The sequence below is a fragment of the Myotis daubentonii genome, chromosome 1, assembly GCF_963259705.1.
Source record: "Myotis daubentonii chromosome 1, mMyoDau2.1, whole genome shotgun sequence".
NCBI classification, from domain to species: domain Eukaryota; kingdom Metazoa; phylum Chordata; class Mammalia; order Chiroptera; family Vespertilionidae; genus Myotis; species Myotis daubentonii.
Window position 1 is genome coordinate 117,676,801 of NC_081840.1, and position 21,748 is coordinate 117,698,548.

At 39.7% G+C, this 21,748-nt stretch overlaps 1 protein-coding gene across 1 annotated transcript in view; it reads left to right on the forward strand.

Moving 5' to 3' along the window:
- Positions 1–21,748, forward strand: part of MDGA2 (MAM domain containing glycosylphosphatidylinositol anchor 2) — a 951,352-nt gene that overhangs the window by 301,861 nt on the left and 627,743 nt on the right.

Genomic DNA, 21,748 nt, shown 5'->3' on the forward strand with positions numbered 1-21,748 from the left:
TAAGAATAACTAATAATGAAATAGAAAAATGATAATAATATACTATAATAAAAGTTATTTGAATATGGTCTTTCTTTCTTTGTCTTTCAAAATGTCTGAAACATCAATTTAATATTTTCATACTGCAGTTGACCATGGGTAATTGAACTTTAGAAAGCAAAACTGCAGACATGAGAACATTACTGTATAACATAAATCAAAAACCAGAGGCAGGGCCTGGGAATAGGCCTCAACACATGAGGGGCCCTCAGCATAAACTTCATGGGAAATTTGCTTTGTCGATTATAAATCCATCTTTCTCCACCCCTACCCATAGATCTGCAGTTTAAGAGAAATAGCTATTATCTATGGTGTTTTAATTTTTAAATGGAAAATATATTAATGCATCAAATATTTAATTATATTTTATTTTAAAAAGTCAAAGAATCACAATAAAAATAAAAAATAAAGAAAATGTGGAAAAAAAATAGTCTGGTTAGGAAGCTACAGCAATATTGTTTAGAAGTAAGTTACATTGCTGCAACACACATGCCGATTCTCAAGGATAGAAAAAGAAAGAACACTTTAGATTCTGCCATTAAAATAACTCTAAAGTTGCTTTGTTTTTCAGGCTTGTCAGTCTTAGAAAGATTTTGACACAGCTAGCTATTTGTACCTCTTGTTATAATTCTTTTATTATCTGGTGTATTTAGCTAGCACCAATTTAAGGTTCACCTAACAAATACTTTAGTTTTCAAGACTTTGAAAGACTCTCTCCTCTCTTAGTCACAAAGCCTTCCAGAATTTCCTTGACTGATGAAGAAATAAGAATAATGGAATCTCCAAACTCACATTATTCCCACTCTCCTGAGTCTTCTCATTTCTCTAAATGTGGTCTTTATTTCCTTCCGATAGTAACTTTTTTTTTTTAAGTATTTTTGTTTGTCAAGAAATATGTCTACTTCTGGAGAGCAAGTTTAAGTGGAAATGTAGACTAAGCCAAGACACCATGCATGGTTGCTCTCCTCTGTTCTCAGGAGCCTCACAGAAATTTGCTCTGGCCCTTCCTCTTCCCAGTACCAAGAGGCACCATGTGCTATGTCCAGTTCAGTAAGGCCTTTTGCCTGGACATTTTGCCTGACAAATCCACGGGCTTCTTGAGGCAGGGTATGTATTTATTTTCTTTCACTCAAAGATCTTTGCTGAATGATCGAAGCTTTTGTTGAAATTTGACCAGTATTCAAAGACATAGATTTGTGTATCTCTATTGTGATAAACATTCCGATGTGAATCAGCATGGGATAGCAGCAAAAATTGTCTTGTATTATGATGCGTGATGGCTACAAATTTCCATCACTTTACTGTTGGATCACTTGTTTCATGAAATGGTACAAATTTTTTCTAAATGTTTCTTCATCTTTGGTTTAATAATTAACTATGCAATTTTTTCTTCCCTCAACCTAAACCTCGACAAATTATGTATGTATGTATGTATGTAGTATTTACTTTTTAATCTATTTATTTATATTTTACTTATTTATCTATGCTTCATTCATTCATTTATTCATTCACTCACTCATTTACACACACCTTCTATCTGATGCATTCCTCAAAAGATCTCAGGACTAAAAGACTGATATTCTGTGGGTTTGATATGACTGAGAGGAACTTAGTTTAAGGTCACCCTGTTGCAGTGATGTGCAAAGCTTTGTCCTAAAATCATGCTACAAGCAACTTGTTAAACCTTCCAGTCTTTTGGGTGATGCATATGAAAATAAGAAAGAAAAAGAGAAGGAATATCAATAGAAAATAAGGCAATAAATAAATTTAATTCTTTTAATTATGAAAATAGATCCAGAAACTTTGCTTGGGAAAAAATAATTTAATATTCCTCAGCTGTCTATTTCAAGGGTGTGAGATACGTATGTGGAAGGGGTTTATGGTCACAGCTGCTCACAAAGAAGGAAATTGAATGTCTGACACTATACTTGGGGGTTCTTGGTACTTGCTGATGTTGACATTGCAAATTAGGATAACATTTTCAGATTCATGTCCTTTATTGTGGGAATGCCTTTTAGAGACAATTAAGGTCAAACCTAAAATTTTATAATTGACAAAACCAAGATCAGAGAAATGACTTGTGTGATTAGTGTGTAACAGTTATATGCATACCCGTGGCTAGAACAAGTGCATTGTGCATAAATGTTCAAAGGGAAGTGAGGTTGGCATATAACCAAGGAAGTCCAACTAGATGGCATCCCCAAAGTCCCAAAAGATGTTATTATCTTGGGTTTGGCTTTCACAGCCTCCGAAATTTAGAATTAACTCTGAATGGGTCATTCCTCTTCTTAGAACAGTTTCATACTCACCTACTCACATAAATTGATTTATAAAAACTGGCATAATAATGCCAGCCAATTTTATAATGAGAAATCACTGTCATGTGAACAGGAATTCTGGAGCTGACTGGTGCATTTTCAACCTCCAGCAAATCTATACTATATGCAGTTACAATTAGAACTTTGCACCATAAGTTCAGAGCAGAGTTGGCAGTGAAGGGAATGATTAACTGTTTCCAGAGTATAATCAGGAAAAGCTTATCAGAGGAGATCATACCAGAGGAGAAGACGACTCCAACCAGAAAACAAACAAATAAACAAACAAAACAACATTTTATGGGGCAAAGCATCAAAACTAGCATTTTGGTTCTAGTAACATGTTAGATTGCGAAGTTTGCAAGGGTTGGCTTGAGGGGGTGGGGATGTGTAAAGCTAGAAATGGCAAAGACTAGATTTGGAAAGTTGGATAGGGACCAGACCTTGAAATATCTGGTCCATTCTAAGGTAGGAAAGAGAATTCAACCAATGAGATAAGAAGGAACTGGCAGAGAAGTAGGAGAAAATCCAGAAGAAATTGGTGTTCCAAAGCCAAGAGCTGGTGTTGGGGAAATGTAATTAAAAACAAAAGCTTTTCCATACCCAGAAAAATTGTTACAAGAAAAACTGAAATACATTAAAATTTTTCGGAGTTTATTTTAGCATACCTCCATTCAAATCAGGCAGTGCCAATCTAAAAATGTTGAGGAGCACTCCACCAAAAGGAGTTAGGGGACAGGTTTTTATAGAGAAGACTAGAGGCCCAGTGCACAAAATTAGTGCACTGGTAGGGTCCCTAGCAGCTACCTGCTGGGTATTCCCTCCCTTCCTTGGCTGCCTGTCCCCTTGCTGCTGCTGCTGCTGGTCACTGCCTGAGGGGGCCGATTGCCCCGCCAATTGCCCCAGCGCTGCCCAGCTCCCAGGCACTGAGGGAGCGAACAGTGGCCCCGCCCACCACCGCTGCCACTGGTTGCCCTGAGATTGGATCAGTGGGATGATCAGCCCTCGCCCTGCGACTAGTGACTCACAACTGCCTTGGCCTGGGGCCGCCCACTAGCATGTTCCACCATCCCACCCCAGTCCCACTCTAGTTGGGGCCCATCGGGGCCTGCAGAGCCTCCACTGCCACCAACTGACAGTGCTGCATCGCCAACGCCTGCCATGTTCCACACTGCCCCCTGGTGGTCAGCACACGTTATAGCAAACGGTCAAACTCCCGGCAGAACTCCCAGTCAAGGGGACAATTTGCATAGTAGGCTTTTATTATATAGGATATGGAAGCAAGCAAGGAAATTGTCTCATTGACTATAGCTTTATTTGGTGAAGCCTAGTTGGCTGTTTGTGATTGATTCCTCTCAAGTTTCATTTTCTAGGTTTAGGTTTCTGTTGCTATCAAGGCATTAGAGCCATCTCAGTCTAATAATTTCCTTGTTTAATTAATTTAACATCCCATAGGTAGAAGGGAAAGAATACGGCATTATTGCTGAATAAGCATTAATCCAGAATATGATCTGTGTAACAGGCAATGTGCCAAGTGATTGCAAAGAGAAAGTAATCTCCCACTTTTATACATAACTGTAAGATAAACAACTCATCCTTAAGTAGGAGGGCTTGATAATACTATTTGTCTCACATAGTTCTTCCTGTATTCATTTGGTGATTGGGGTGACCATTTGTATTCGTTAGTTGGCTTATCCAAAGGCAAATAAATGTGTCTTCCTGACAGAAGGTGGTTTTGGTACTAGGAATCCACTGATGTTTGGCTCTTACCCATCCACAGAAACTAGGAGATGGAGGTGCCATTTCCTTGATTACATTTCAAATAATTGATCCCCCCAATTCTTGAGAAAGACTTTGCTGGTTGTAAAACTAGAAAGAGGTTTATCTAGCATTTTAAAAGAGTACATACATTTCAAAGAGACAGAATCAACTTAAAACACAAGTTTTGTAAAGAAAATGCTCTAAGAAAAGGAATTGAGGAGTCTCTTTCCCTATTTGCAATAAGGAGAATTAAGTCTCTCATTTTTCACTTGTTATTGCTCTTACAGACAGTTTTAAATTGAGAGTAATTAGGTGATCAACTACCTCAAAGGTTGAAGTTTAAGGAATAAAAAAAGGCAAGGGGAGGGACAAAAGAGAAGGTCTAGAGAAAGTTCTATTTCCAGCTCAAAGGGACCAGCCCTCCAAATCTGTGGGTGACTTTTCTATTGTATGAGCTTATTGGGTCCTTGCTTTTCTGTCTGAGTGAGGAAATTTACTTCTACATAGTTTAATGGCTTTTTTCTTATTATCTTTCTAGAGTCCGTTGGCTTAATGCTTAAATTGTTGTTTGTATTTGAGGGAATTATGTTGAAATCCTCTATTTTTGCACATTTTGAAGTATTTGACTGTGGTTACAGTTTCTATTCACAGCTCTCTGGGAAATCCTCCCACCTTCTTTTCTTTACCCTGAGACCCAAGGACTGCTAAGTAGGACAGAGCTTTACCTTCTCATTTTTACAGCTGCAGGGGGCGGGTAGGGTGGCTTTGCTCTCAAAGCTTTTTTCCTCCCAAAGGAAATTTGTTAAGTTCATTGTCATTATTCACACAGTGTTCTTTTTTAAAATATATTTTATTGATTTTTTACAGAGAGGAAGGGAGAGGGATAGAGAGCCAGAAACATAGATGAGAGAGAAACATCAATCAGCTGCCTCCTGCATGACCCCCACTGGGGATGTGCTCGCAACCAAGGTACATGCCCTTGACCGGAATCGAACCTGGTACCCTTGAGTCCACAGGCCGACGCTCTATCCACTGAGCCAAACTGGTTCTGGCATGTGTTTTTTTTTTTTTGTTTTGTTTTTTTTTTACTTTATTTCATTTTCAGAACACATTCCTAGGCAGCAGTTTTGTAAAGACACACTGCATTCTGACAAAATATAATCTCTATTGGTTAAAATAATATTTCTATATGCTATATTAAATCAAAAAATTAGGAAGGTTATCCTAAGAAACATAAACTGTATTTTTTTCTTTTAAAAATATCTTTATTGATTTCATAGAGGAAGGGAGAGGGAGAGAGAGATAGGAACATCAATGCTGAGAGAGAATCATTGATCAGCTGCCTCTTGCATGATCTGGGATCAAACCCGCAACCTGGGCCTATGCCCAGACCAGGAATCGAACTGTGACCTCCTGGTTCATAGGTCGACGCTCAACCGCTGCGCTGCTGCAGCCAGGCAACAGTGCATTTTTAAGTATTTTTGTAGTCATTATATGTTTGGGGACATTAAAAATTTGCTTGCACAATACCTCCCTTATGTTAGGGGTCAACGAGGTTATATGCATATATATATATATATGTTTCTCTATGCAAAATTTATATAAAACTTATGTTTCCATCTCATAGATCAAAATAGCATAGTGCTAATTAAAAGCTTTTATGAAACACCAATTATTTGAGGCTGATTATAAGAGCTTACAATCTTGGTGGCGAAATGTTACATGCATAAGCCTATGTCATTAATACAGACCGTTGTGATTCAAAGCCTCTTTGCAATGGGAATCCTGAGACTCAGCAATCAATAAGGGATAATCCAGAAGATTTCATACACAAAGTAAAATGTGACCTTCAGTCGGTGTCTTGGTTAGGACCCATATGCTCTTGGTGAGGAGAATTCATCGTCTGCACCCATTGCTAGTGGGAGTAGGCTTCTTTTGATATCCCCAGGAAAGGAATTTTCTGAGACTTGGATGGGAGGATGAGATATTGTAGAAAGTTTTATTTCTGTGGAATTACACCCCTGAGTTCCCAATGTCCCATTTCCCTCAGCCTTTCCATAGAGGAAGACCCATTTTGCTTTCAGCAGAGTTAAAATCGAAGTCAGTGTCCAGAGTTTTAACTCCATGTTAGGGCACAGTCTAACTCAGCATCAGGCTCGCTCATTGCATACGGAGCCTGAAGGGACTGGAGGGGACACAGCAGGAGCAAACGAAGGAACCAGAGAGCCAGGAATGGAGAGCCAGGAATGGAGAGCCAGGGACGGAGAGCCAGGAACCAAAAGAGCAAGCTCCCTTAAGGATTACGTATTTCCCAATTTGTGTGGGCTTGCAGCGGCTCTGCCCACTGTGGCCAGCTATCTCTGTTCCCAGTTTTAACTGACAGGCACCTTCAGTGTCTGTCCACCTGTCCTCTGTCCAGCCCCTTCACCCACTGCTCTGTAGGGAATGGACTGGTGGTTCCCTGAGAGTGTGAAGCTGCCCAAATGATATTCTTATAATAGCTGGCCTTCCATTTGCTCCTTCCTATTATTAATAACTAGCTAATTCAATGGTATCACATGGAAGCAACTAACAGAAATTCACTTGGCCAGCTTCAGCAGAGAGGAGCCTGTGTTGAGAAGAGGCAGACTAGCCATAATATTATCAAAAGTTATCATTTGATAACTTAGGCATCAAGCTCTAAGACCAAAAGCAGTCTTGGTCTGACTTGCTCTTTTTCTCTGGGCCCACTGATTTCCCCACCTGGACTCTTCCATGAGCACCTGGGCAACTCTCTTTCTTCCTGGGATCAGCTGTGTTTACTTTATTGCACACGATGGAAGATTACAACTGACATCCAAACTCCTAAAATTTTGTATCATTTTATGGGCCTTCTGAATGCTCACTGCCATCTCAGAATTCTGATTTCAATATCCTAAGAAAAAGAGTCTGACTTGATCATGGAATTTCAAAAGGTTGGATGGATGCAAGAATGCCTTAATAAAGGAATAAGATAGGCAGGGTGCAGAGTGTTCGGGTGGAGATGGAATTGTGGGAATGTACACAAGCAGGAGGGAAAACAACCTTGTATGTGAGAGGGAAAACAACATTGCAAAATTGGGTGTGCCTTTCTATGAAGGGTAAGTTTCATTTACAGAAGAATATCTTATTAAAAGACTGTTGAATCTGACAATATTCCAAGTTGGAGAGACAAGTATCAAAAGTCATTAAGGAACAAGGGGAACAAATCCTTGCTTTATTTTCTCTCTCCTGAGGGCCTCTTAACACTGCTCCCATGTTCTATCCACTACAGAGGATATTGGATTGTGTTGAGCCCAAGTCCACAGACCTGAGTATCAAAACAAAACAGGGTCTAAGGCAGTGTTCCAAGACAAAAAAGAAAAAAAAAGGCTTGAAAGAATTGGACTGGATGAATCGAATCAGTCAGTGTGCAAAAATAATGGATATGAGGATGCTGCAATCAGAAACCCACATGTAGAGCTTTTTCCATAAGGGAAAGAATCCAGATCAGGATTAAGCAGCCTCGTAAGTGATCTCTGTCAAGAGCAAGAGACAATCTCTATGCCATGAATAAACATCGGTTCATGGTTTTCTTAGCTAGAGAAGGAAAAATGAAAGGATGACAAGCAAAATATTTCTTATTGTTACTGAACTAAAGGGGGTTTATTCACCTGTGTGCATCAAAGCCCAATAAAACAGGAATTTGCAGCAAAGAAAATAAAGGTTTATGCACCATGCCCAGAGACACAGGTACACTGACACTAGTTTCTGGCTCCCCCATGGCTTTTAGGAAATGGGTTATATAGGGGGAAACATAGTAATCATGGTGACTAATGGAGCTGGGGTTGTGAGCTCTACTGATTGGTTGGCTAGGGTAGGGAGTAGTTGATCATTCTATCAAGTCCTGATGTCAGCCATGGTCTCCCATGATGTTGTGGGAGTGTGGTAGGATCGTTCTGCTTTTATGGATGTGGGTTGAAACACAGCTGACATCAAGATGTTATCTTTAGCTTTATCTAAACCCAGTTCCCTTGATCAACAGAGCCAAGTCTTTATTCCTATGACAATTTGATGCTAAGGACTTAATGATTAAGGAAGCAGAGGTGGCTCTATCTGGTTGAAAAGAGGCAAATGACCCCTAGCCAGTTTGGTTCATTGGATAGAGCATCGGCATGGAAACTGAAAGGTCCCAGGTTTGATTCCGGTCAAGGACACATGCCCGGGTTGTGGACCCAAGTGGGGGACTCGCAAGAGGCAGCCAATCCATGATTCTCTCTCATCATGGATGTTTCTATCTCTCGCTCCCTCTTCCTTCCTCTCTGAAATCAATAAAAATATATTTATAAAAAAGAAAAGAGGTAAATGAGTCATGGACAAGACTAGTTTCCATTAAGGAAAAAGTCATATTTAAGAGATGAAGTTCCTATAAGGTGACACTGCCAGTTGACACCCCAAGTTGTGCCTCAGTGGTTTGCAGATGGTTTTGACCTAAAGGCAGCTTTAGCCACAGGCTCAAAAAGAAACTTCTGCCCCTCCATTTAACTACCAAGAAGAACCCGGGCCTGGCCCGTGATGAGAGATTACAGAGATAACCTCTTTTGCCTTATCTATAGGGCAGGACAAACTTTTATTCACGAAATGTCTATTCTTTGAAGCTCCCCAGGTGCATTCCCTCATCTCTATCTCAGGATGTCTTCTATACCTTAATCCATCTGTCTATCTCTGAAGCTCTCATGTCTGTGGGGTCTCTGACTCTCATGTATGTGGGGTTCCCATATATCAGTGATGGCGAACCTATGACATGTGTGTGAGATGTGACACATGAACTCATTTTTTTGGTTGATTTTTCTTTGTTAAATGGCATTTAAATATATAAAATAAATATCAAAAATATAAGTCTTTGTTTTACTATGGTTGCAAATATCAAAAAATTTCTATATGTGACACGGCACCAGAGTTAAGTTAGGGTTTTTCAAAATGCTGACACGCCAAGCTCACAATGTTCACCATTACTGCCATATATATTAAATTTTGTTATTTTTTATTGCTAATCTGTCTCATGTCTATTTGATTATTTAGACAAGCCAAAGAACCTTGAGTGTAGAGGAATGCTTGTTATTCCTACACAGTAGATTTGGGAATCAGCAGCATAAGAAGAGGAATGAAATCATTAAGGTAAATAAAATATGCAGTATGAGAGAGGACGTATAGAGCAGGAGGAATAAAGGATCTACGACTGGCTTGAGGAATGTGAATAGTTATATGGAAAATAGGATACAAATCTTATAACAAAGTCAATGAAGAATCAGAATTTGTAATGCTACCAAAACAAACAAATACACTGGGACTGGGGTAGGGAGAGGAAAGCCATTCTAGGATGAAGAAAATATGTGTCAAATTCATCAGAAAGATGAAGAAAAATAAGATTGGAGGAAATGCCATTGCATTTGGCAATAAGGAGGCTATTAGTGACCTGTGAGTGAGTAGAACAAGGAGATTGATTTGGTCAGAAACCAGGTTAAAATATTGAATGGGTGTGAAAAATGAAGGAGTAAATTATAAATCAATGGTTTCAGATGCTTGTCAGTGAAAGAAAAGAAACAGGGAGTAAGAGATATTTTTATAAGTTAGAATATATATATCTACACTAATAAAAGACAAAGATGCTAATTGACCATGCCTTCCCTATGGCCAAGCCACGCCCATCAGCCAATCAGAGCAACTATATGCAAATTAACCCAATCAAGATGGTGGCTGGCAGCCATGATGCTGGAGGAAACCGAAGGCTTGGTTGCCCCAGCGATGGAGGAAGCCAAGCTTCCCGCCTGCCCTGGCCGGCTGTGGCCTCTGCAAAAGGCAACAGAGTTTCAATTATAGAAGCTAAATAAATCCCAGATACCTGTTTCTAGCCAGCCTCCACTGGGAGCTTGGGTGGCTGCGAGCTGTGGCCAGCCTGCAAACAGCCATCAGCCCCTCACCCAGGATGGCCACACCCTCATGGGGTGCGGGTCCCTGCTGGGGCACTTGGCCAGCCTGCAAACAGTCATCAGCCCCTCACCCAGACTTACCAGGGACCCCAGCAGGACCCTCCACCCTGAAGGGGGTATGGCCAGCCTGAAAACCGCCCTCAGCCTCTTACCCAGGATGGCCAGGCACCCTGGCGGGCACCCCCACCTTGAAGGGGGTGTGGCCAGTCTGAAAATGGCCCTCAGCCCCTCACCCAGTCTGGCCAGGCACCTCAGAGGGATCCCCACCCTGATCCCGGACACCATTTAGGGCAAACCAGCCGGCTCCCACCCATGCACCAGGCCTCTATCTTATATAATAAAAGGGTAATATGCAAATTGACCCTAACAGCAGAGCAACTGGGAATCACTGGTCACTATGACACACTGGACATTGACCACCAGGGGGCAGACACTCAATACAGGAGCTGCTCCCTGGTGGTCAGTGCACTCCCACAGGGGGAGCTGTGCTCAGCCACAAGCCAGGCTGACGGCTGCCAGTATAGAGGTGGTGGTGGTGGGAGCCTCTCCTGCCTCCTCAGCAGCACTAAGGATGTCCGACTGCAGCTTAGGCCTGCTCCCCACTGGCAAGTGGACATTCCCCAAGGGCTCCTGGGCTGCCAGAAGGATGTCTGACTACCAGCTTAGGCCCAATCCCCCAGGGAGTGGGTGGTCATACTCCGAGGGGTTCTAGACTGTGAGAGGGCACAGGTTGGGCTGAGGGACCCTCTTGAGTGAACAAATTTTTGTGCACAGGGCCTCTGGTCTACTTATATAAAAGTCTAAGTGACTGGTTGGTAGCTATGATGTGCACTGACCACCAGGGGGAAGACACTCAACACAGGAGCAGAAACCACAAGCATGGAAACAAGGAACAGTCTGATGAATCTCAGAGGGAAGGGAGGAAGGGGGAAGGTGGGAAGAGATTAACCAAAGATCCTATATGCATATTAGAGGCCTGGTGCATGGATTTGTGCACTGGTGGGGTCCCTCGGCCTGGCCTGTGGGGATTGGGCGGAAATCGGCTCTCCAACATCCCCCGAAGGGTCCCGGATTGCGAGAGGGTGCAGGCCAGGCCAAAGGACTCCACCAGTGCACAAATCCTTGCACAGGGCCTCATATATATATTCCTCACCCAATGTTTGTCAATGGTTTTTGTTTTTTATTTATTTTTAGAGAGGAAGGGAAGGAGAGTGAAAGAGGGAGAGAGACAGAGAGAGAGAGACAGAGAGAGAAAGAAAAACATTAATCAGTTGCCTCCCACACATGCCCTGACCAAGGATCAAGCTCACAATCTAGGAAGAGACCAAGAATTTACTAAGATTTGCATCGGAGGATGAGTAATTTTTATTTGTGTGGAATTACATCTATGGGTTTATAAATTCCCATTTCCCTTAGTTCAGTCCTGGAAGAGGCACAGCTGGGGATTCACTAGAGCTGAGAGCAATGCCAGTGTCCAGAGTTTCTGTTGTCTGAGTCCGGTGCAGCATCAGGTTAGTTGCAGTCCATTAGTCCATTGTATGTAGTCCACATAGCTGTGTCCAATGTGGGCAAAGGCAGGAGAGCCCCCACAAGCCAGGAGCACAGACCAAGAGGTAAGAGCAAGCGAAAAAACCCTTTCTTTAGTTTATGTATCTCAAATCTTCCCTCATAGTGGCCATGCCCAGGTGTGAACGGGTCATTGACTAGAGTAGGGAAAAGCACCTTCCCTAAGTCACTAAGGATTTACTGGACATTCATTTAATATTTGACCTTCCCTTTGCTCCTTTTCAGTTATTTATAACTAGGTTATTAAAATGGTATAACCCTGACCAGGAATTAAACCTGCAACCTTTGCTATATTGAATGGCACTCCCACCAGCTGAACCATCTAGTCAGAGCAAGGAGGAAAAGGCACATATTTTAAAGTTATGTCCACTTTCCATAGTTTTCATTATCATGTTTATCTTGGATTTCTCTAATAAACTGTTAGTATATTGGGTTTCATATTCCTTTTGTAATATTTATTTGCTTTCTGGCTTGTATGCCCTCCATTTTTCTTTTATTCATACAGACTTCAAACACAGGATTCAAAATCACAAACCTGTACATTTTTAGGAGAATTTGGAATAGAGTTTTAAACAGTTGATTTAGTGCCAGGAAGGAATTATTTGAGGGTTCAATTTGCTTTACTACTCATAGCATGAAAATGGTGGACAGTGTTAATTTCAGACTAGATTTAGGGCAGTAATTCTAAGGAATCAATTGTACCACTGCTTCATATTATCTGTGACTCCATATCCAGAATAATTTCAACAAATATTTTGGAAATACCAAAGGGAAGAATAGTAACAAACAACAAAACAAAAACAGACTCCTGAAAGCATCTAGGGATGAGTTCTAAGGATGAGAGGAAAAGGGAAATATGAACATAAGATTTGCTATCATTTATTCTCTAGTTTGTGGTCTCTCACTAACCATTGAGAATAGGGGAGACAAGCAGAGTAGAATTGTAGAATGTTCAAAAGTGTGACTTACTGACCAAAAGGGCTTTTCCCATCTACATGTTATTATTTTTCCTGACATCGGAGCATGTTCTGTGTCTGTATCAGTCCTAAATACAGACTGGTTTGGAAATAGACAAGGGACTTGTTTATATATAAACATACCCACCGTATAGAAAAATAGTGAGATCTATACATACTTTTGAAAGTTATCATATCTATTCTACAGAGGGCCTAAGGTTTGCCTGGTAAGAGTACAGGAAGTGTTTAACTTGTCACTATCATTGGTGGAAGTGGAGTTCTTGGGGTGCCATCAGGAAAATAAGTTCCTGAGGTGCCCAGGGGAGGATGAGGTTTCCTAGAAAGCTTTACTGATAAAGCAAATTAAAGGAGTTCCCCTCCAAAGCCCCATTTCCACTCAGCCGGCCATGGAAACGTTCAATCTGGTCTTCAGCGGGGCCAGGTGAAGGGCACTGCCCGGAGTTTCTGTTCCATATTGATATATAGTCCAGTCCAGCGTATGCCTAGTTTAGCTTGTGTTCCCAGCAGCATTCCATTGCATGTGGGCTTCCTCAGGACACATGGTGGGCGAGTGTGGGTCACAGAGCAAGAGGTAATCAGGGGGAATCAGAAGGCAAGAGAGAAGGAACTCTTCGTCTGGAGATTTCACCTTTCCAAGATTTCTCATGCTTGCAGTGGCTCCATTCTCCTAGCTAATGTCTTTTTTCCCAGGCTAGATTGATAGACAAGCCCTTTACTTATGTCACCACAACTTTGCTGCGCATCGCCCATCACCCCCTTTGCTTGATCTCTTCTCCGAGTGATCTGCAGGGAATGGACTGGTGGTTTCCTGGGGAACAGGAAGCTGTAGCTTCCTGGTGAAACTTCCCAGATGGCCATGCTTATAATGTCTGGCCTCCCCTTTGCTCTTGTCCTATTATTAATATTAATAAACTAGCTAATGGTGACAATAACATCACAATGATATTTAATTATATATTAATCAAAATTCTCACATGATGACCTTTGAACAAAAAAGTATTTTCTGCTGCAGAAGTTTTTAAGACAATCAAATACCTTGATTGATTTTACAACATAGCACAATTTAGAGCAACTTCTAATATTTTTCTCCACCAAAATATAAGAGAGAGGACTAAAGAGCAGTTCTGTGAACATAAGAAGTACCTGTTCTACAATGAAAGACAGAGAGAAAGAGTGAGCACTCTGATGTATTGTCTACAGAGATCCCAACATATAAGAGTCAAACATCCTTAGCTTCTACCTCTACCTTCCTATTTCCTCTCCAAACAGTAGCACAGGTGGAAAAAATAACAGTGGGACCAATGCAGTCCACTTCACTCTGTTTGTCTTGGTCTCAAAAGAAAGTACATTGACTACAGAATTAATTTGGCCTATAGAAGTTTGAAATAATTGTTAATAAACCATCAATGTTTCCTGAGGTCTTACAATAACCAACTTCTATAAAGGGCTTCTAAAAATACTGCTAGAAGTGACAGTAATGTCTTCTAAAGATTACTTTAAAGAGTAGCACTCATGGGGATGTATAGTCTAGTCATATTTGTGTTGTTATTTTGAGTTCATTATATATGAAAAGATGACATCTGCTGAGTGCTTACTATATGCCATAGGTACTATCTTTTATTTAATCCTCATAGTGAAGGAGGTATTGGTGGAGTAAATGGTGGAGCAGGATTGGAATCCAGCAAGCCTTCCTTGTGAGTTCATGCTCACAACAACTCCTTCACACTGAGTCATCCCATAGCTCATATATAAATCCAGAGTAATACGGACACCATAATTATGGGAATGTTATTATTTATTTATTTATTTTTGAAAAATTGTCAGAGGCTAAGATCAATAGGTATTGATAATGTTGGTACTTCTTTTCTCTACTTCCTATTTTTCTCTTTGGTTTTCCCTCTATTTTTGAAACTAATCACTACCGCTCAACAAGGCTCACCTTTGATATTGTCATTTCCTAAGGTTTCTTTCACTCTGTTGCTATTTTTTTTCTGAAATGATTACCATATTCATCTTTGAGAATTGGTGACATTTTATTGTAAAAATAATGGCAATGAATATCGCTTTCTTAACTACATATTATCAATCAGTGCTTGCATTTTTTCCTTTGTTATATAACCCACCATAATCAGTTCCTGTGAAATCAGAATCATTGAAAAGATTATAAAGGAAATCTACACTTTTTTAAATAAAAAAGGCTCTGATGGATATAATAATATGGGTACCCTTATTATACTGTTCTGAATGATATCTGCATTTATTACTTTTCCTCTGTCATGCATGTAATGGTTACAGCCATGGGGTTTATTTATATTACAAAGGTGAGTAAGCAGATGCCTCAGTGGCTATCATACCTGACTTCTTTAGAACATCTTAGGGATAATTGTTCATTGTGATCACATAAAGTTATCCTTTCCTTCCTTCAACAGAGAGTAAATGTATTTTATCTCTTCCTAGGACCTTTAGAGAGAGACTATCAGGGCTTTACTCGACAGTGAGGAGGGCGGTGGAAGGAGGAGTCATTGATGGTCACTTGCTTTGTTTTTTTAATTATCTAAAACAATGGAAGGAAAATTGGCTTTTTAATTAACAGTATACATCTCTTAAATAACAATATTATCACTCCATCTTTGAAACAATGGCCTATGTCCCATTCTTATCTGATAAATACTTTCATATGCAAAATGTATGTTGGCTAATGTTACTAGTAATATATCACACATCACTTATTTAAAAATCCTTTTTCAATTTTTACTGCAAGTATTTTACTGTGTCTGAGGGAATGAATGTCAATTTGTTTGGATCCAGAAATTACCAGGGACACTTGTAGATATTTAGATCTATATAGTTAAAATATTTAGGCTTTAATATACCATTTATTAAAAACACATATAAAAACTCAGAAATGAAGAGTATAATTTTATACTTCTGGTTGATTCACATATATTATTCCATGTAATAGATAGATAGATAGATAGATAGATAGATAGATAGATAGATAGATAGATATAAAGTGGGTCAGTATTATCCTCTACGAGGACTCTAGAGACTATTCTGTTGCTTTGTCCGAGGTTACATAAGCAGCTAATAACACAGTTGGGCTTTAAATCATGTCTGCTCACATCAAGAACAGTATTTTTTCCTTTTAGGAAACCCTGGCAGGACTTCAACATTTGAAATAGCTGAAGGCTTCAGAAGAATTCACTGTACAGTTCCTCTCTCACTCTAGGCTCAACTATCTTTGTGTTTCCAGGTTGTGTAGCTTCCTGATTAGCTCTGCAGTATTCTTTCTGTTCCTCTGCTTCATCCCACTGTGCTTAACACCCTCATTTGTTTGGTGACTTTTAATACTTTTGCAATGTTTTCTTCTCCACTAGAGAGTTTCTAAGTGGGTATTTCAGTGGGATGGCACCACTGGGACCTGTGTGGAAGTTCTGTGGCACCCACCCCGGCAATCAGGAGCAGTGATTTGATGGCAATGTGTACTTAATTTGGCTTCTTGGCCATACTGCAGAACATAAAAATAGGAAATATTATACATTAGAGAGGATGGATGCAAATAATGATATACCTGCGTAGTAGGTCCAAGGGTAATCAATACAATACCAAAGAGAAAGCAGAAGGAATAAAGAATGGAAGGAAGAGTGATACAGTGTAACAATTCTATGGCAAATGACCCTAGATGGTTAATTTTGAAGAAACATAAAATGATTTGTACATTTGATTTTGCCAGGTTTCAAGATTATTATGATGTTTAAGATCATATTAGCTTGCATTAACCTACTAAGACAGTACAGGGAACTGCCTCAGCCTTGTAACAGCCTTGCTTCAGCAGAACCCTGGAGTGTGTGGGTATCAGAGCCCCTCTCAAGGCTCAGCAGCAACTCCCCTAATGATTCAGTCCCTCTGCCTCCCTTTATCAATACTACCAAGCATGGAATGTCTACTTTCTTCGCTGCCTCTGGGACTTTTGTTTTGTCTACAATGATTATCAACTTCTGTTTTACAATACTTTGGAAACCTCTAGATATGTTTACATATTCAAATATCTGAGACATTTGATGTGATTAACTGGTCACTAACCAGTATAGAATACCATTAGGTTGTATCTATCTGTCTTTGGAACACCAAACTAGAGACTTTCTGCCAGGCTGCCTTTAGGCACTGGGCACTCTATATAGATAGCAACTTTTTGTCTCAGGCACAGTCACAATCAGCTGAGTACATATTCCCAATTAGAGTGACTCATACATAAATTTTTTTATAAATCTGCTTTCAAAAGAATGATGTGATGTGTCAATTACTTTCCACAAAAAATTCTGTTCTCTTAAGAAATCACAAATAGCATACAATGAATGCTGAGATAATACATGGAAACTTTGTAGATTCTATTACATTTTGAAAATGAAATGTATTTTAATAAACATTGTCTTTATAATTATTCAAAGTATGTATTCATTTTGGGGGGACATCCTATATATTCTTTTTTACAACTTGAAAAAGAGAACAAACCTAGGTCTGAGTTTGATTAATAACCCAACTCCAATTAGGTTACACAATTGTAATTTTTATTTTGGTTATCTATATTGACCTTTATGTATAGTTGGAATATAGACATGTAAATACAGATGATAAAAATGTGAAAACAAGTGTGGAATAAGCATGTGTAAAATATCTGGCTCATTCACAAGAGGTGAGCTTCAGCATAATTTGTACTTTTTATGTAATAACTCTTGCACTATGCACAAGGTTTTCAAAAACAGATGCTCAAAACCCCAAAATAATTAAAATGCCATTGACATAGATGAGTATGCTTTGAGATTAAGGCATTGGAATACATTGCATTTCCTGTTTAAGTGAAATACTGTAAATTGCCTTTTCATTAATTATTTATTTTTTAATATATTTTTTTTTGATTCAGGGAGGAAGGGAGAGGGGGAGAATCTTTGATCAGCTACCTCCTGCACGCCCCACACTGGGGATCATGCCTGCAAGCCAGGCATGTGCCCTGACCGGGAATGAAACCATGACCTCCTGGTTCATAGGTCGATGCTCAACCACTTGAGACACACCTGCCGGGCTCCCTTTTCATTGTTTTGAAGATATTTAACAAAAATATTTCTGTTTTATAAAGTGAATACAATGGAATTTTCTTTTCTTGATGATTCAGAAACATGCATTACCTGAACAGTCTGGTAAATATAGGTAGAACTCCATTGGCTGGTTGAACTGAAAGGAAACTGACTAAAGAAGAGCAATCAAGCTTTCCAAATGGTCATAGAGAGCAGAGGGTGCCCTTTGCATGTGTGAACCACACATCGGACACAAAAACGAAGGTAAATCATAGCAGATGCTTCCAAACATTTAATAAAAAACAAAGTTAATTACCATATACATTCTAAAAACTATCACTGTAGAAATTAGAGAAAGGGAGCTATGGTTTCTAGTTAGAGGAGGAAAGGTATTACAAAGTAGGATAAAATTGAGATCTGGATAATTGTGAGGTTTGGAACAAGGAAAATGTTATTATATTGCTTAATGGAAAATAAAATTGTAAAATACATATAATCGTGGAATCAGAGAAAAACAAATTTTAAAATATTCTTGTTTTTTATTTAAAAGAGACTGAGATTAGGAAAATGGCAAATTTAAGGATAACAAGTAATTTCAAATATACATCAATTTTACTGAAGTAGAAGGAAAATGATGCTAGCTTAAGAAAGAACTTAAAAGGTCAAGCTAAAACATTTTGAATTTATTTGGCAAATGAATCCCATAACCAGGCATTGAAACTTTTTGAGCAGTGAAGACATAGGTATTTTAGATAAAGTGGCAATAGTAATATGTGGCGTGGAGTACAGACCAAACAAAGTGAAGAGGGCTTTGATTAAGATGGATATTGTGGTGTCTGGCCAGCATGGCTCAGTGGTTGAGCATTGACTTATGAACACAGAGGTCATGGTTTGATTCCAGGTCAGGGCACATGCCAGTGTAGGGTGTGCAGGAGGCAGCCCATCAGTGATTCTCTCTCATCATTGATGTTTCTATCTCTCTCTTCCTTTCCCTTCTTTTCTGAAATGAATAATGATAAAAAAAAAGATGGAAATTGTGGGTTAAGCAAAAGAGAATTAACTATTATTGAGTGATCTTTTTTGTAATAGGCACTATATTGAACTTTAAAAAAATTAATGATGACTAATTTAACCCCTTTGTACAACTGCAAAGTAGATATTATCTTTCCCATTTTGAAAGTAAAGAAATATGTTTGAAAAGGTTAAGTAACCAAGTAAATGTTCAATAAACAGTTGAGCCAGAACTCAAGAAAAGGTCTATTTGACTTCAAAATTCAAGCTCTTATCATTATAACACACTAAAAAATAGTCTTTGTAAAATTATTAAATGATTAGAGGCCTGGTGCACAAATTGGTACACGGATGGGGTCCCTAGGCCTGGCCCGGGATTAGGATTAGGGCTGATCAGGGCTGATCAGGGCTGATCAGGTCTAGGCCTATCAGGGCCTGGTCGGAGAGGAAGCTATGGTCCCCAGCTGGGCACGGAAGGAACAGATGCAGGACACAGACACTGCCATTGTTGGCGCCCCACTACTGCTCGGTTCCCGCCTGTCCCCACCCTCCACCCCGGTCCTCCTTCCCTTGCTGCCACGCAGCCACTGTGGCAGGCGGGCGGCAGGCTGATCAGGCCTGCTGGCCAGGGGGAGGGATGGGGCATGGGAGGTTGACTGCCTTCCCCAAGGAAGGAGCCAGACCTTGGAGGTGCTATGTCTACTGCCACCCAACCCCGGTTTCCTGTCCCAGCCTGGGGGTCAGGGGAAGGGACCACAGGAGTTTGGCTGGCTGCGGGAGAGGGACAGCGGGAGGTTGGCCAGTCAGGGGAGGTTGGCTGTGGCAACTCTTGCGTCAAGCGCCTGCACCCTGCTGGTCAGTGCACGTCACAGCTACTGGTTGTTTCATCGCTTAGGTATAGATAGATTAGATATAGATTAAATATAGATAGATAGATATAGATAGATATAGATATAGATATAGATATAGATATAGATATAGATATAGATATAGATAGCTATAGCTATAGATATAGATGATATAGATATAGATATAGATATAGATATAGATATAGATATAGATATAGATATAGATATAGATATAGATTAGTTACAGGGATGAAGTCTTGTTTAAAGAAAATTGAGTTGAAAACAACTGTGCCTTGGAGGGTCACACTTGGACGAGTAATAGGTTTTTTATTTATTGCATATAACATAATAATATAAGTATGGTATACATTTTGGAAGTCATACCATTGTAAACACAAGGTTGGAGAGAAAGGATCGCATATTTCTAATACTAAATAATAACTTTTATCAGGTTGGGGAAGGAATGTGAATAAAACCATAAAAGAAAATCCAGTCTGTATTTTCCTCTACCACCTGCATCTTTTTCTTAATCTTGTATAATACTCCTAAATTGATCTATTATAGATTTTGAAACCATTTTGATTTTTAGTTTGAAAATATTAGTGGCTGAATTTGTTGCCAAAAAACATTCTTGGAAAACCATAGTCTAAAAATAGATATTCATGTTTTTTATTGAATTTATTGGGGTGACACTGGTTAACCATATTATACAGGTTTCAGTGCACAATTCCACAACACATTACCTGCACACTGTATTGTATGTTCATCACCCCAAGTAGAGTCTCCTTCCATCATAATTTATCCTCCCTATACTCCCTTCCATTTCCTCCCCATCCTCATCCCCCCAGCAATCACCGTACTGTTGTCCTTATCCATGAGTTTTTTTCTCTTTTATGCTCAATCTCTCTCTCCCCTAGCTCCTAACCTGTCCTCGCTGTGACAATTGTCAACCTTCATGCAGTAATACTAATCCCCCAAGGAATAAAAACAGATATGAAAATTTTAATAATTTCAATATCAGAGAATATCAGCAGCCCTGCCCAGATTGAAAATTAAGGTATTATATCACATTTTCCCTACTTATACAAAATAGACAAAACAACTCAAACTTGAGGGAAAAGACATCTGAATAGTCAAAACTGATCTCACAATATGTAAGCATTTAAGGTCAGATAGATTATTCATGAGATCTTAGGCTTTCTCTTAAATAAAATTTATTATTTTACTCTTATTTAGATGTATAATTAATGAGTTTTACTCTAAGAGAATATTTGTGGGAAATCTTTAGGAGAACTTCTCTTATAACCCTTATTTACATTGATATCACATTTAAAGTATATTATATAATTAGAGGCCTGGTGCCTGAAATTCATGCACTTATGGGGTTGTGGGGGGGGGGCGCAGGTGTTCTCAGCCTGGCCTGTGCCCTCTTGGAGTCCGGGAGCCCTCAGGGAATGTCTGTAGGGAGTGGGCCTAAGCCAGTGGTCAGCAAACTCATTAGTCAACAGAGCCAAATATCAACAGTACAACGATTGAAATTTTTTGAGAGCCAAATTTTTTAAACTTAAACTATATAGGTAGGTACATTGTTATTAACTTAATTAGGATACTCCTAAGGCTTAGGAAGAGCCACACTCAAGGGGCCAAAGAACCGCATATGGCTCGCGAGCCGCAGTTTGCCGACCATGGGCCTAAGCCATCAGTTGGACATCCTTAGCGCTGCCTGCAGAGGCAGAAGAGGCTCCTGCCACCACCGCTGTGCTCACCAGCGTGAGCCCGGCTTCTGGCTGAGTGGTGCTCCCCCTGTGGGAGTGCACTGACCACCAGGGGCAGCTCCTGCACTTAGCGTCTGCCCCCTGGTGGTCAGTGTGCATCCCAGCAACCAGTGGATTTGCATATTAGCCTTTTATTATATAGGATAATATTCAAGATGATGTCCATATTATTGACTACAATGTTTAGGAAAAGTATGACATAATTTTATTAAACATTACAAAAAAGACAAATAAATTTATGACAAAGTTTAGACATTTTTCTGACCAAAATATCTAAAATTGAAGAGAAAATATTGACACTTTAAATAGAAATTATGAATCCACAGGAAATATTACTTATACAGAATACTTTATTTTTGTGAATGCCAGATTGTATTTAGTTTTAGGAATATAACAT